The 12,694-nt window shown below is 43.6% G+C and overlaps 1 pseudogene; it reads right to left on the bottom strand.

Moving 5' to 3' along the window:
- Positions 1–2,763: 2,763 nt before the first annotated feature.
- On the bottom strand, positions 2,764–4,547 carry LOC126998992 (uncharacterized; annotated as a pseudogene).
- Between the last annotated feature and the right edge of the window lie 8,147 nt (positions 4,548–12,694).

The following is a 12,694-nucleotide window of genomic DNA, read 5'->3' as shown; positions in this document are numbered from 1 at the left end:
AGGAAGAAACGAAGAGAAATGAATGAATAAATAATATATATAAAAATAGAAAGGATAGATGGATAAATAGATGGATAGATAGAGAGTATAGATAATAAGAATGAGGGAGGAGGAGGGAGGAAAGGAGGGAGGGAGGAGCATCCGGTCTTGTTAATAAACACATCGGCGCCGCGGCAGACACACTTCGCGAGCCTTTCCCGGGAGTTGAGGGCACCTTCAAGGGTTGTGTTTCTTACAGTAAGGGAAGTAGCTCATGAGGCAAAAACAAAAGAAAAAAAGCTTCAGTAATAAAAATCCCGGTTATGATGACACTGCAGGTAGTTTCACGAAGCTTCTGTAACATGTACGTGAAAAAAGAACACTCATAAGAGTCCGATTACACTCCTTTCCGGCCTTTGGAAGTAGTGGACGTGAGGCGGACGCGTCTGAGGACACCGAGCCAAGCCTTGAAAAGCCACGACCTTAAAACAGCGACCTCTGACGAGCGTTGTGTGAAGCTGCCGAGACAAGGACCTTATAGAGCTTCGTTTCCTTTTCTCTATCTAAATGATTACTAACGAAAAATAAATAGTATATAATAATAATAATAATAATAATAATAATAATAATAATAATAATATAAAAAGTTTCACCACGATTTTGACCTTCCCGGGATTCGAACCCGGGTAGTAGTTATAATATTGCCATACTGGCTTGTTTTGGCGGGGCAATGGCGCGTGGGGCGGGGCGGAATAATCAGCCGTAGTGGCAAGCTATTATATCGGCTTGTTTTGGCGGGGCAAGGGAGCGTGGGGCGGGGCGGAAAACACGTGGGGCGGAGGGCGAAAGGACATCCGTAGTATCCTGCGCCATACCGGCTTGTTTTGGCGGGGCAAGGGAGCGTGGGGCGGGGCGGAAAAACACGTGGGTGGGGGGCGGAAGGACATCCGTAGTATCCTGCGCCATAGCGGCTTGTTTTGGCGGGGCAATGGCGCGTGGGGCGGGGCGGAAAAACAGCCGTAGTGGCAGGCTGTCATAGCGGCTTGTTTTGGCGGGGCAAGGGAGCGTGGGGCGGAGGCGGAAAGACTTCCGTAGTATCCTATGTCATAGCGGCTTGTTTTGGCGGGTCAAGGGAGCGTGGGGCGGGACAGAGAGGGATCGGCAGTGACATGCTATGGGGAGGGAGCGAGGGATGTGCTATGGTGCGGTTGGTGGGAGGTGACGAGTCCGGGAGCGGCGAGACATGGGCTGCGCCATGCCTCGTTCTGTCTAAGAGGGAGCGTGTAGGGTGTAGGGTATGCGGTGACCGAACTGGTAGCGTACTGGGTTCACATTCGCCGCGTGGTGGACGACGCGGGTTCGAATCCCCAGGATACCACTCGGATTTTTCAGTCGCCGTCGAGGGGTTTATTAACAAGTAACGGGGATACAGAAATAAACCAGAATCATTTTATAATTTTTATTTAACCACGCAAAAAAGAAAAACACGTCTTAGTAATAACATACAAACACACGCAATTTAGATGGATGCAACTCGTTTCTTTTTCAACAGAGATGGAGGTAAGATCTTGGGTGTAAACGACGGATTGAATGCAGATTTTTCTTCCTTTGACGGCTGCTTGTCATCCTTTGTCTCCTCCGCAGGGGATGGAGGCGTCAAATCCACGGTGATTTCGGCTGAGGTACCTTGGAGTCGTTCTTTGGAGGGGAGATGAGATTCCTGTATGGAGCATCCTCGCAACCTTCAGCTGCCATGCTCAGCATTTCTGCGTCAGCGTTTTCCCGCCTCGCGGTTTCACCTGGAGAACAGTAATAATTACTCGAACGCCTTAAAGAAATGGATGAGTTATCATTCCATATAGATGCATACATACCGATCTTTGGAGGGGGTGCTTTGTAGTCTGTGATGATACGTTTCTTGTGTTTAACAGCACCACGTCCTTCAGTCTCCCTGCTCGGTGCGTCTGCATCGACACTTTCTCGTATCATGCTTTCATCTGGTGAGTTGCGAGAACAGTAATAATTAATGTTGATTACCAGACCATCTGAAAACAAACAAGAGAGTAAATACAGAATGAGGAAACGGTATTGATGATTTAACAAACCATGTAGATAGCAACTGATGTCACTTACCGAACGTGGTTGACGAGAACCGTTTAGCCATCACGTTGCGTATACACTTCAACTTGCTGGTAAAGTGCGGTTGTAGTGGTGGACGTCTGGGTTTATATGCATCAGTATGGAAACCAATTGGCAACCCATACACGCAAGTGTTGCGATAGCAGCTGTTCCTCTAGCATACCTCCAGGTGTTCTCCCGCGTCTACCCCTCTCTTTAGCATGGCACCATGCTTTACATGATAACGTTGCAAATCTCTCGTCGACAATGCCTTGCGTTACTAAGTAAGCAGAATGTTGTTTCACATTGTGGTAATGGAAAGAGTTTGTATCCCAATCGCGTGATAAGTTTATCATTATAGAAATGCTGTCCTTTCTTAAAGGTTGCATGGAGGGAATACATGACACGTTTAAGGGGGTGATGACTGAGGAGATAGCAAAAGTACATCGTGTAAATGCCACACACAAGGGATTGCAGACCCTGTAATCTATATGCTAATCTATACACCGTCATATACGGATGTACTTGTATAAAGTGATGTAATGACAGTGAATACAACCTTGGATCTAAGTTATAAGTGTCAAAGTAAAAGAGTGTTTGAGTTTCATAATGAATGTATATAGAGATCCAGTGACCCATGACTTCTCCCCACTTCAGAGTGTTCAGAATAAAGACAATGGGTTTTAGCTGCTGCTTTGCATGTTCAAGCAGCTTACCGACATGACTTTCAGGATGACAACCTAAAAAAATAATCTTATCCCCCAGTACACCCGCTAATCCTCGTTCGATTTCCAGTGCATTCATTTTATTTTACGCGCGAACCTGACACGTTACTTGACGATGCGCGTCAATTTCAATTATGCCTGTCGTGTCGGCGAAGAATATAATGACGAGATTTCTGTTGTGTCCTTTATTAAAAGTTAAAGAGATACGCATGTTTCCATTTTTATCGAGGGGAATCCCATTTTCCACGTCTTCTGTGACGAAATTAAAAGCGCATAAGGTTCGACCCGCTGCAAAAGCCGGGAGAGTAAGATTGTTAGTTGTTTCCAAGCCAAGTCCTTCTAGCGTCGAATAAAAGAGTCGAGAGACATGATGGGGAAACTGAGCATGAATATTATAAGCCGTTGACCCATTAATGGTGATATGAGCGTGATTGAGATCCGCGTGAGTGAAATAAAGACCGTTCTTGTTGTAAGAACCAGACATGTTATCCATGTCAACCATAACCATTATCAGATTCTGTGGAATGATTTGTGCAAACGGCAATTCGGCCAGCAAACTCGTTTGATTGATTCCTAAGACATATGTTTTATACAGGGTTCGATTGTATGTATACTGCAAGGATTTCGACGCGAGTGAAGTATTGAGTGACGATAACGCTGATGCGTGCGGCACGACGCGATCGACCCATAGTTTTACTGATTCGAGCGCAAATTTAAAGAGATCTCCATCCTGAGATGTGTTTAGAATCCACGACTTGCTTGCTAATTCCAACCTGATTCTCACATCTGTGCCGTCGAGGAGATACGCGTCTAGACTCGCAATATCTAACAGCAAAGGTGCTGTCATACTAAGACCGGGTGCTTTATGTTGGCAATCATTTCCTTTTCTTGTTTATTGGCTCCTGTAAAGTACTCGTCACTATACGTGTTCACTATACCTTTTTCACTCTGATCATCACGGAAAAAGAAGGAACTACGTCCAATCGAATCTAACTTTTCTTGGGGGATCGACGTTATCATTTTAACAAAGGCATGATAATTAAAGAGGGCGTTGATTCTACCATCTGTTCGTTGAGGTAGCAAGTGCAATTTTTAAAAGGGTATTACTAAAGCCGTTAGCAAAAACCACATGATCCGTATCACCAAGCTTCGACCCGTCCACCTTGGTCACGCGCGTCTTCATGTTCATCGAGAGTGTACTGAGATCCAGAAATTGTCCAGTAACGCCTGGAATACTAAATTCAATATAACTATCATTAATCTCATTATTAGAACCGTAAAGATTAACGGGTAAAATATCGAGTTTGTTTCGAGATGCAATAGAACTTTCTACTGGTCTCACACGCGTCACTCGAGGAAACCCTTCGCTTACGGCGGCTGCGTACTGACGCAGAGAGGTGGTCGTCCCACCCCTGTACGTCAAGTCCGTATTCCGCCATCTTCCACGTTAAACTAACGTTTTCATGTTGAATATGTCACTTTTATAACATGTTTTACGTGACCGTCGTTTCGTCTTTCTTTTGCTTGTTTTCTTACGCTTACGGACGCGCCTGCCTTGGACTCGTCTTTGACGCTTGCGGACTCCTTACCTCCCCTCGGACAAGTCTTTGTCCAACGCCTTTCAGAGCCGACACGCCTCTGGTTTTAACGAGTGACGGATATCCCGTCCATCTAACACATCGCCTAATACGTCTTTCCCCATACGCACAGCTTCGGGAGCGACATTTCTCATGAGAAAAGGGATGGCTTTTAGCCAGACCGCTCAGTATATTAAAATTCCACCTCCTCTTCTACCTCGCTGAACGGGAGGCGGGAGAAATATCCTAATATCCTCTAATCCACCACCTTGCATGACTCTCTAAAAAGAGAGCATCGAAATCATGACGTCCCGGAGGAATGAAAGTACTCCTCATGACTGTCTGTGAATGAATAACCCATCTTCACGAAAAGTGTCGTATTTATTTCTTATTTAGGGCGAATATGCAATAAAAGGGTCATGGTTTTCCTCGCCCGTAGGTTATACTTTTACCCCTTTGATCGAGCACTCTGACGGAAATCGAATCTATGAAGGTCTTATTAAGAGATTTATATACGAGCTGGCGAAAGTCTCTACCTCCAGCAGCTTCCATGGTAACTGCATCTAATAGATTTACCATTTGCCCGCCATACATCGGGGGGGTTACGCAATCGGCATAGATCAAGGCGCAGTCAACCCCACCGTCTTGGCGTGGGGAAAGGGGCGGTATGTATGTAAGATTCTTGACATTGAGATCATCGGACTCATAAAAGTATAATCCATGGTATGTGCAAATCCTAGACACTGTGCCATTCGGAATCCGAATTTAAGACTGAGTTTACAAAAGTGATCATCACTCGTGCAGATACCCTTGCGAACAATTAGATCTGTCCTCCGTAACAATTTATTATAGCTAAATAAGAATTCCTCACCCTTAAAGTAATGTGTATAGTAACTCTTGAGAAGCTTTGCAAGAGCAAGGGACAGATCGCTATTGATAACATGAATCATGTACCTGGTATCACCTGCCAAGATGTTGCTCTGGGGAACGAAGGTATACAATAAGTATGTATGTTCGGGTTGAAAGTGTGCACTCGCATAAATTTCAATGCGGGCTGAAAAATCGTGCTTGGGTATACTATAAAACGTTTTAGGATACAAGCAGTTCACCATGGCTATTTCATAATCCTTATTTGGGTCAAGGAGTAAAGGAGGGTTAAGTCTATTTACAAATTGATGGGGTCTATTATCCGGAAAAATATCCCTGTTCCCTAAATTAGTCAAATATATATAATGTTCATCTCCCGCCATGGCTAGCTAGTAACTGATTCGTAAACTAACACAGGATGACATATATACACAATATTCGGAGTACTTTTATTCGAGTGTACAAACAAGAACAGTTTGAATGCCAAAGGTTCCAGTCTGGTAGCGAGCGTCTCTATTGCAGGCAGATAGTATTCACGCCACTCCTCATCCAATTTTCCACGGCAACCCATTCCTTCGGCAATAATAATTTTTTCCATGTCCTTATGTCCCATGGCCAGCGTGACTAACTTTTTCATGCAGGTCTTGAAATGATGTCGGCGATTGATCTTGGTGTCTTCTTTCAGGCCTTCGACGTAGTGCCAGTCGTGCGATTTGTTAGCGGCCTGCATTGCCTTGACGTTGTCCTCAATCGATGCTCCCCAACCGAACTGCGTCACACAGGCGATAAGAGTCGGAGATTTGTCCGTTCCCAATGGTTCTTGCACGATCAAGGTCCCTGGCTCGTCTCGGGTGCTTACCATCGATCTCGAAAGGTTGTACAGTCGCTTCCTGCGACTATATACACTTTCATGACGATACACTTGATGCAAGTCCTTGATGAGACCAAACGCGTCACAGCCAATAGCATTTACAGCGTAAACCAAAACATTTCTACGACTGGCAAACTCGGCATCGCAGAGCTTTCCAGTAACGGTTTTGAGTGCCATGGCGACTGTGGTGGAAACAGTACTGACGATCGTTTTATTTCTCGACAGCTGCAAACCATCGCCTGGGTTAACAGATGTCGCCATTCATCCGCGGACGGATGTAGTTATCCAATCAGGTTTCCCTATCGATCTTTTCTCCCCGACAGATGTAAGTAATCCGGTATTGTCGTGTATTCGATGTAGATCTCCGATATGATTAGTAAGCAAGCCATGACCCACCAACGAGTTGCTTTTTTCTTTGTCTGACATTTCTTATGGCATCAGGAGATAGTTGAGTGAGGCGAAAGAGCATGGAAAGCAAAGACTGCTCCTCACTCGAGAATTTACCTTTGGGATTGCCCAGGTTATTAATCAAATGTATAATATTCAGACCGGAAAAGGGCGGTAAAAAATTACCCTTTTCATCCCAGGCTATATTAGGTTTTCCATCCAGTAACTTCATGAGCGATACTCCATATTCCCGATAAGCGGGATTCACCGCAACACGAATCAAGTCGTCTAGCGGTGGATTTGTACGCGAAGGTAAAGAAGATCTGTGACTTAGACGCGGGGGTACGGATGGAGTAGTGACAACAGCGGGAGCGGGAGCGGTAGAAACGGCGGCGGGGGCGGTAGCGTTCGTATTTTACATGTATTTTTCAGCGATGGACACTGGAACAAGGCAATATTCTTTCATTTTGGCAGTAAACCTGAAATCACCGACGTAACAAGTGGTAGAAGAGTCATCAAAATACTACCCCCTCTTTTTTTTTTTTTTTTTTTTTTTTTTTACATTGCTGCCTATTGCGCCGGTAGGCTTCTTCCCGGTGGATCCTGATGGTCGGTCCAAGGCTTCATTCCGGTGGGTCCTGATGGTCGGCCCAGCCCGTTCTGGCGCAGGCGAGTGTTTATAGTGGCGCCATCTTGCATTGGCTCATGCTGCCCTCCCAGAGCTCATTTTTGATCCTAGAATCTAGAGCCCGGGTTGATAGGTGGTCTTCTGGACAGCATGTGGGTAGTTTTAAGCCACTCGGCGGCGGCTGAAAAATCCCAGCTTGGTGGCACCGGGCGGGGATTGAACTCGCGTCCTCCTGAACACGAGGCCGTTACTTTGACGACTCAGCCACCGCCTGAGAGTAAGATTGCTTTTTTTTTAAAGACGGGAGTCTTTTTTAAGGCCACTGCACGAATGTCTTTCCTAAATTTCTTCAATTTGTTTATTACGTTAGTCTTATCCGTCAGTCGCTTTTTTAAAAAATTAGAGAAAATTTCAGATATGCATTCAATTTCCTTCTTTTTCAGTCCTTTTATCAGATCCTTTCTCAGTTTGGGGGATAACTGACTGAGTAGAAAAATCAGGTCTTTATGCTGCAGAATAAGGGGTTCTTGCGTCATACCTTAGCAAAGCAGAAGCATCTATCCAACTGTCGAATTTACTAGGATAACCCCTCCAATGTACCCTGTATTGTTTCTTTCCTCGATAAGTCCTAGTCTTCAGAATATCAACTTGATAAGTTTCCGGTAAGGAAGACTTAATGAGTTCATCCCGGTAAAATGCACCTTTTACTTCTTCGCCCTCCAAATCCTTTAAATAATACGTAGGAACTGTTTGGGATGTATCAATACGGGTGATTTTAAATAACTCCTCCGTATTGTTGACGGTGTAAGCCTTATTAAATTTGAACTGCGTTCGTGAGACCGATTGTAGACGTACTATGTCTCCCACCGTCAAATCAGAACTGACGCGATTCTTTATAGTGGGACGGTTTAAATACATGCGTTTAAACTGTGCTTTGATTTGAGACAGGTTACGTATTTCATGTACCTGTTTCGGGGTTTGTTGCAAGCCTAAACCGGTATGGGGTGTGCGATTGTATGCATTCACCAGGGACGGAGGATATGAATGTACGTTAGCGTATTGTGTAAAGTTAAATACTTATAAATCTTGGTTTTAATGGTACGGATAACCCGCTCAGCCAGAGATGCTTTCGTTTCGCGTGAATAATTTGAGTATAACAACACGCGTTTCGACGATAAATAGTCCTTCACTCGTCTGTTATAAAATTCGGTTCCTAAATCTGTAAAGAGGCGACTTGTACCTTTAGATTCTTCTGTCTCTAAAATGGACTGTAACGCAGACAGTGTACTTTGTCCTGATTTACTGGTAAGAGGTGCCACTTGTAAATACCTGCTAAAGACATCCAAACAGAATAATATATATTTGAAACCTCTATTAAATTTTTTGGAGGGCGGAAAGTCTCCTAGGTCACATGTCATGATGACTCGGGGTTTTGGGGCGAGAATTTTTCGACGGGGAAGCGTTTTCTCGTCGGTTTATGGAGTGTATGTACGACTTTGCTGAAGAAAATCTTTGACATCACGCAATGTTATGTTCTTCTTACGTTTCCTCGCCTCCTTGTACAACTGACGTACTCCCCCTAAACCGGCTGGGTTATTAACATCGTGATAAATATCATTCAATATGTCAGTAGTATTCATAACAGGAAGACTTTTTCACACAGTCCCTCGTTTACGATATTGGTACGCAGCTGTAGTTCTTCAGGTGTGTGTGGTGCCAAGTCACATAGAAGATAACCGTGGGTTTGTTTCAGAACAGTATTTTTATAAATTTCCACAAAAGCTTTTGCACGTTCTCGTCCAAAGATCTGTCTTCCTAAACACTGCACCTGGTGGATATCTCTGTTTTTCATGAGAATATAGTGGGAAGTATTTAAGCCAATACTTCAAGCGAACTTGCCTTGGAAGAAAATATTTTGGACAATAAATATAACAGAAAGATTTTGATGTCTTCCCTTGATAAAACTGTTTACAACCGCCAGAGAATTGGCTGAGGATAGAAAATTATCGTCTAATATCAAAAGACTGTGTGCCTGGGGGTCTGTATATGGAGTGATTTCATCGGCGGGGTCGATAATATCTTTGTGTAACTCGAGTTTGTCTTTAATACTGCCATTATTTTGCAGTGGATGTGAAGTAACACCACATATTATTATTCTACTAAACACCTCATGATACTTCTCAACAATTTTAGTGCACAGATGCGTTTTTCCAGAATTTGTATATCCGGCAATAATAATTCGTGCTGGATGTCTAAATAAGTTCAGACTCTCTTCGCGGAACGTCTTATCCATGACTGTTATTGAGGTATACTAAAACAACCTTAACAAATTACAGTAATTTATTGTATATAACAATACATACATACATACATACATACTTATTATTAACAGGAGTTGCTTTGCATCTGTCCCTTCTCTAACCGTCCAACGGTTAAATCGATAACACCTACCCCATCCCCCTCCCCCTGATCATGTAGATGACACTTGTGTACATTCACAGCTGTTCCTCTTCCAACCGTTTTCCCAATGATCACGTCATAGGTTCGTGTTTGGTTTGCTGCATTGGAATGACACCTCTTCTATTGCACGTCTCTTAATATTAATTCATAGTATTAGTGCGTTGTCTCTTTGCATTGTGCGGTTGAGTGTGAAGTGTTTCTGCAGTAAAATACAGATCCGATAATTTCTCTCTCTCTCGCCATAATGCTGTGTTCACCCGACCTACCTCATCCTCCTCCTCCTCCTCCTCCTCCTCCTCCTCCTCCTCCTCCTCCTCTTCTTCTTCTTCTTCTTCTTCTTCTTCTTCTTCTTCTTCTTCTTCTTCTTCTTCTTCTGTCACTTGCTCATTATTGGGGTGGTAGTACGCACGAGTGACGTTTTGATTGACGTAATAACGTTTATCATCAAACCTTGACAGGGTTTTCTTTTTTATCCGTGTTGTAGATATTTGTCCTTTGATATTCCTAATGTTATAACACTCCACACGTCTGGCAGCCTCGCCATTCAGAACGTCTTTGAAAGATTTATGTGTTAATTGTCTTTGGTGACATCCGGGTATACCTTTACATCGGGTTATATAACTCTCGTCTTCCATAAACACGGAGTACATCTTAGGTTTCAGGATCACAACTTCCTTGATGAGTTGAGCTCCAGTCTCTGACTTTAAAAGTCCTAATTTTCCTTTTCTTTCCCCGTTGAAACAGGGATGATCATGATGGAAGTTGCTAGTATCCAGGTACTCCGCAAGCTTACCGTTTTTCAACTCGTCATTTAGATTCTTATGGATTTCTAAGCTGAATATGAAACTGTCTGTGTCTTCGTACGCCAATTTGGCGCGGTCACCGTAGTGTTTCTTGATCACGTTGTACCAAATGAGTACATCTTCTTCTTCGCCATCTCCAATATTTGAAAACCTACATAATTAGGCTGTCTTATCCGTATAGTCTTTTTCTTGTTCATGCAGATTACCCTTTCATCACCCAGGGGATAAACACCTTTAAAGGATGGGTTAGCTACGCATTTCAAAAAGGTGTTCTTTTAGTGACATACTTCTGCTGTACTCCATACCTTACCTCTGAAAGCAGTGTACGACCGTAAACTGCGTTTGACATCATTTTGAAAATGCGACTCCGAATTTTACACGTTTCCAGACTCCGCTGGTAACATTTCTTTCTATAAAAGGCTTAAGGTAGCGTGACTGACGGTAGCTATATATCCCGTGAATGCATTGAATTTCGAGACCCAGAGACATCAACAGCTGGAGTAAGTCTAGACTGATTAAATGATCTTTCAATCCGAGGTGAGATGCTACTAATTTTCTGTTTTTCTTGATAAGCTTGCGTCCCTCCGCTTCTAATAATCGCTGACTGTGAGGAGAGAGCATGTCTTCTGTGATATTCATGTGGGTGAGACATAGGGGAAACTCATCTGTGGCACGAGCTACATCGGCGGATACATTGAGAGTGTCGAGATGAAGCCAGTAGCCCGTGTCGCCATCTGTTGCATGATTCGCAATCCCAGTCTCTAAAAAGACATCCATCTCCCCAGAACTGAGTCTCCTGATATCCCCCACCGGTAAGGGCGAGCACATTACTGTTGCATACAAAGAATTAAAATCTAAATAAAATATATACGTCCCAGGTCCTCCATTTCCCGCGTGACTGCTTCTCATGAATGGTCGAACACAGGTTACAAACCCTCCTCGAATATTTCTTTTGACGAGGTGATACATTTCAGGACTGTGGGGTGGGTCAAGGCTGATGTCCGTTGATTTTAAAAGGCGTCGTAAGCATAAGACGACAGCGATACATAATGCACCACGTCTAGACCATATATTTCATGCATTGATGACCTGTATTTCATATAGACATCAGCTAATAAACCAACGTCGATCTCACAGTACAGTTTGACGTAATCACCTAAAGTCCGACAGGAGGTGCTGTTAAAGATGCGTTGGGCGTGCTCATACTCCTCTGGGGATAAGTCTTTCTGTTTCAGGAATCGCGAAAAGCTTCACGAGGTGGCAATCGCAGCTCTTTCAACCGTTCTAATTTGTTGATGTATTCATAACACAAAACTGTTTTGTGTGCACACGCGAGTTCTCACGTCCTGGGGAGATAACTAACCATCTCATGCGCGTAACGGTGCTGTAACCGGCTGCTACGTGACTCTCTACCAACTTCTTCAAACTGTCTCCCATAACACTTAATGTGTCTTGGAACTGTAGGTCACCAATTCTCACTCTAAACAACTGTGTACTCGATTTAGATATAATACTAACGACACTCTCCGGTTCATTGAACTCTTTCAAGATGACAGAGACATCAAAACTCATATTGTGAGCCAAGGTGATAAGATAACGTCTCATATCTCTGCACTGCAAGTTACAGCGCGAACAATATGCTGCTAAGTAATTATGACGAGGAGACTGTGATCATGATGTCTGTGGGGTGGATGTTTCTCATCAAAAGACTGGAAACAAAGTTCGCATTGATTCTGTCTCTGAAAACGGACTTCGTCCACGTCGGTCATATGTATGGGGTACGTTACCGTCGTGACTTTGATACGACGCCAGACATCCGAGAGGTTAGTTATGAAATGATTAACAGCATCGATTCCTATATAACTGTCCTTTTTTACTACATTGCCTTGTCTGTCAACAATGAGATAGGCATAACCTAAGGCTTTTTGTTCTGCTATAACACAGCCCTTCTCACGCGGTGTTGAATATGTTTCAAAATCAAAGAAACACGTATGGGAAGGAGAGTATGAATATGCGAAATTTCGGAAAGTTATCTTTTCATGATTATCAGGGAAAAGCAGTGTTTGGGTAAAGTTGCACTGACAATGGTGATCGCGCAAGTTCACTGTACGTGGGAGACTGCTGAAACATATGGTGCAAAATTGTTGATCTGATTTCATGGGACGTCTAGTCAGTTTCTTGTAATAGCTTTCCAAATCTTTGATGAGTGTCATGTGTTTTCCGCCGAGTAAAAGGAGAGGGATAACTGTTGAAAACCTCCCATTTCCTTTCCTAGAGAG

The sequence above is a fragment of the Eriocheir sinensis genome, chromosome 1 (assembly GCF_024679095.1).
Source record: "Eriocheir sinensis breed Jianghai 21 chromosome 1, ASM2467909v1, whole genome shotgun sequence".
Lineage (NCBI taxonomy): Eukaryota > Metazoa > Arthropoda > Malacostraca > Decapoda > Varunidae > Eriocheir > Eriocheir sinensis.
Note: the sequence above shows the minus strand (reverse complement) of the source record. Positions and strands in the feature narration are given on the sequence as shown.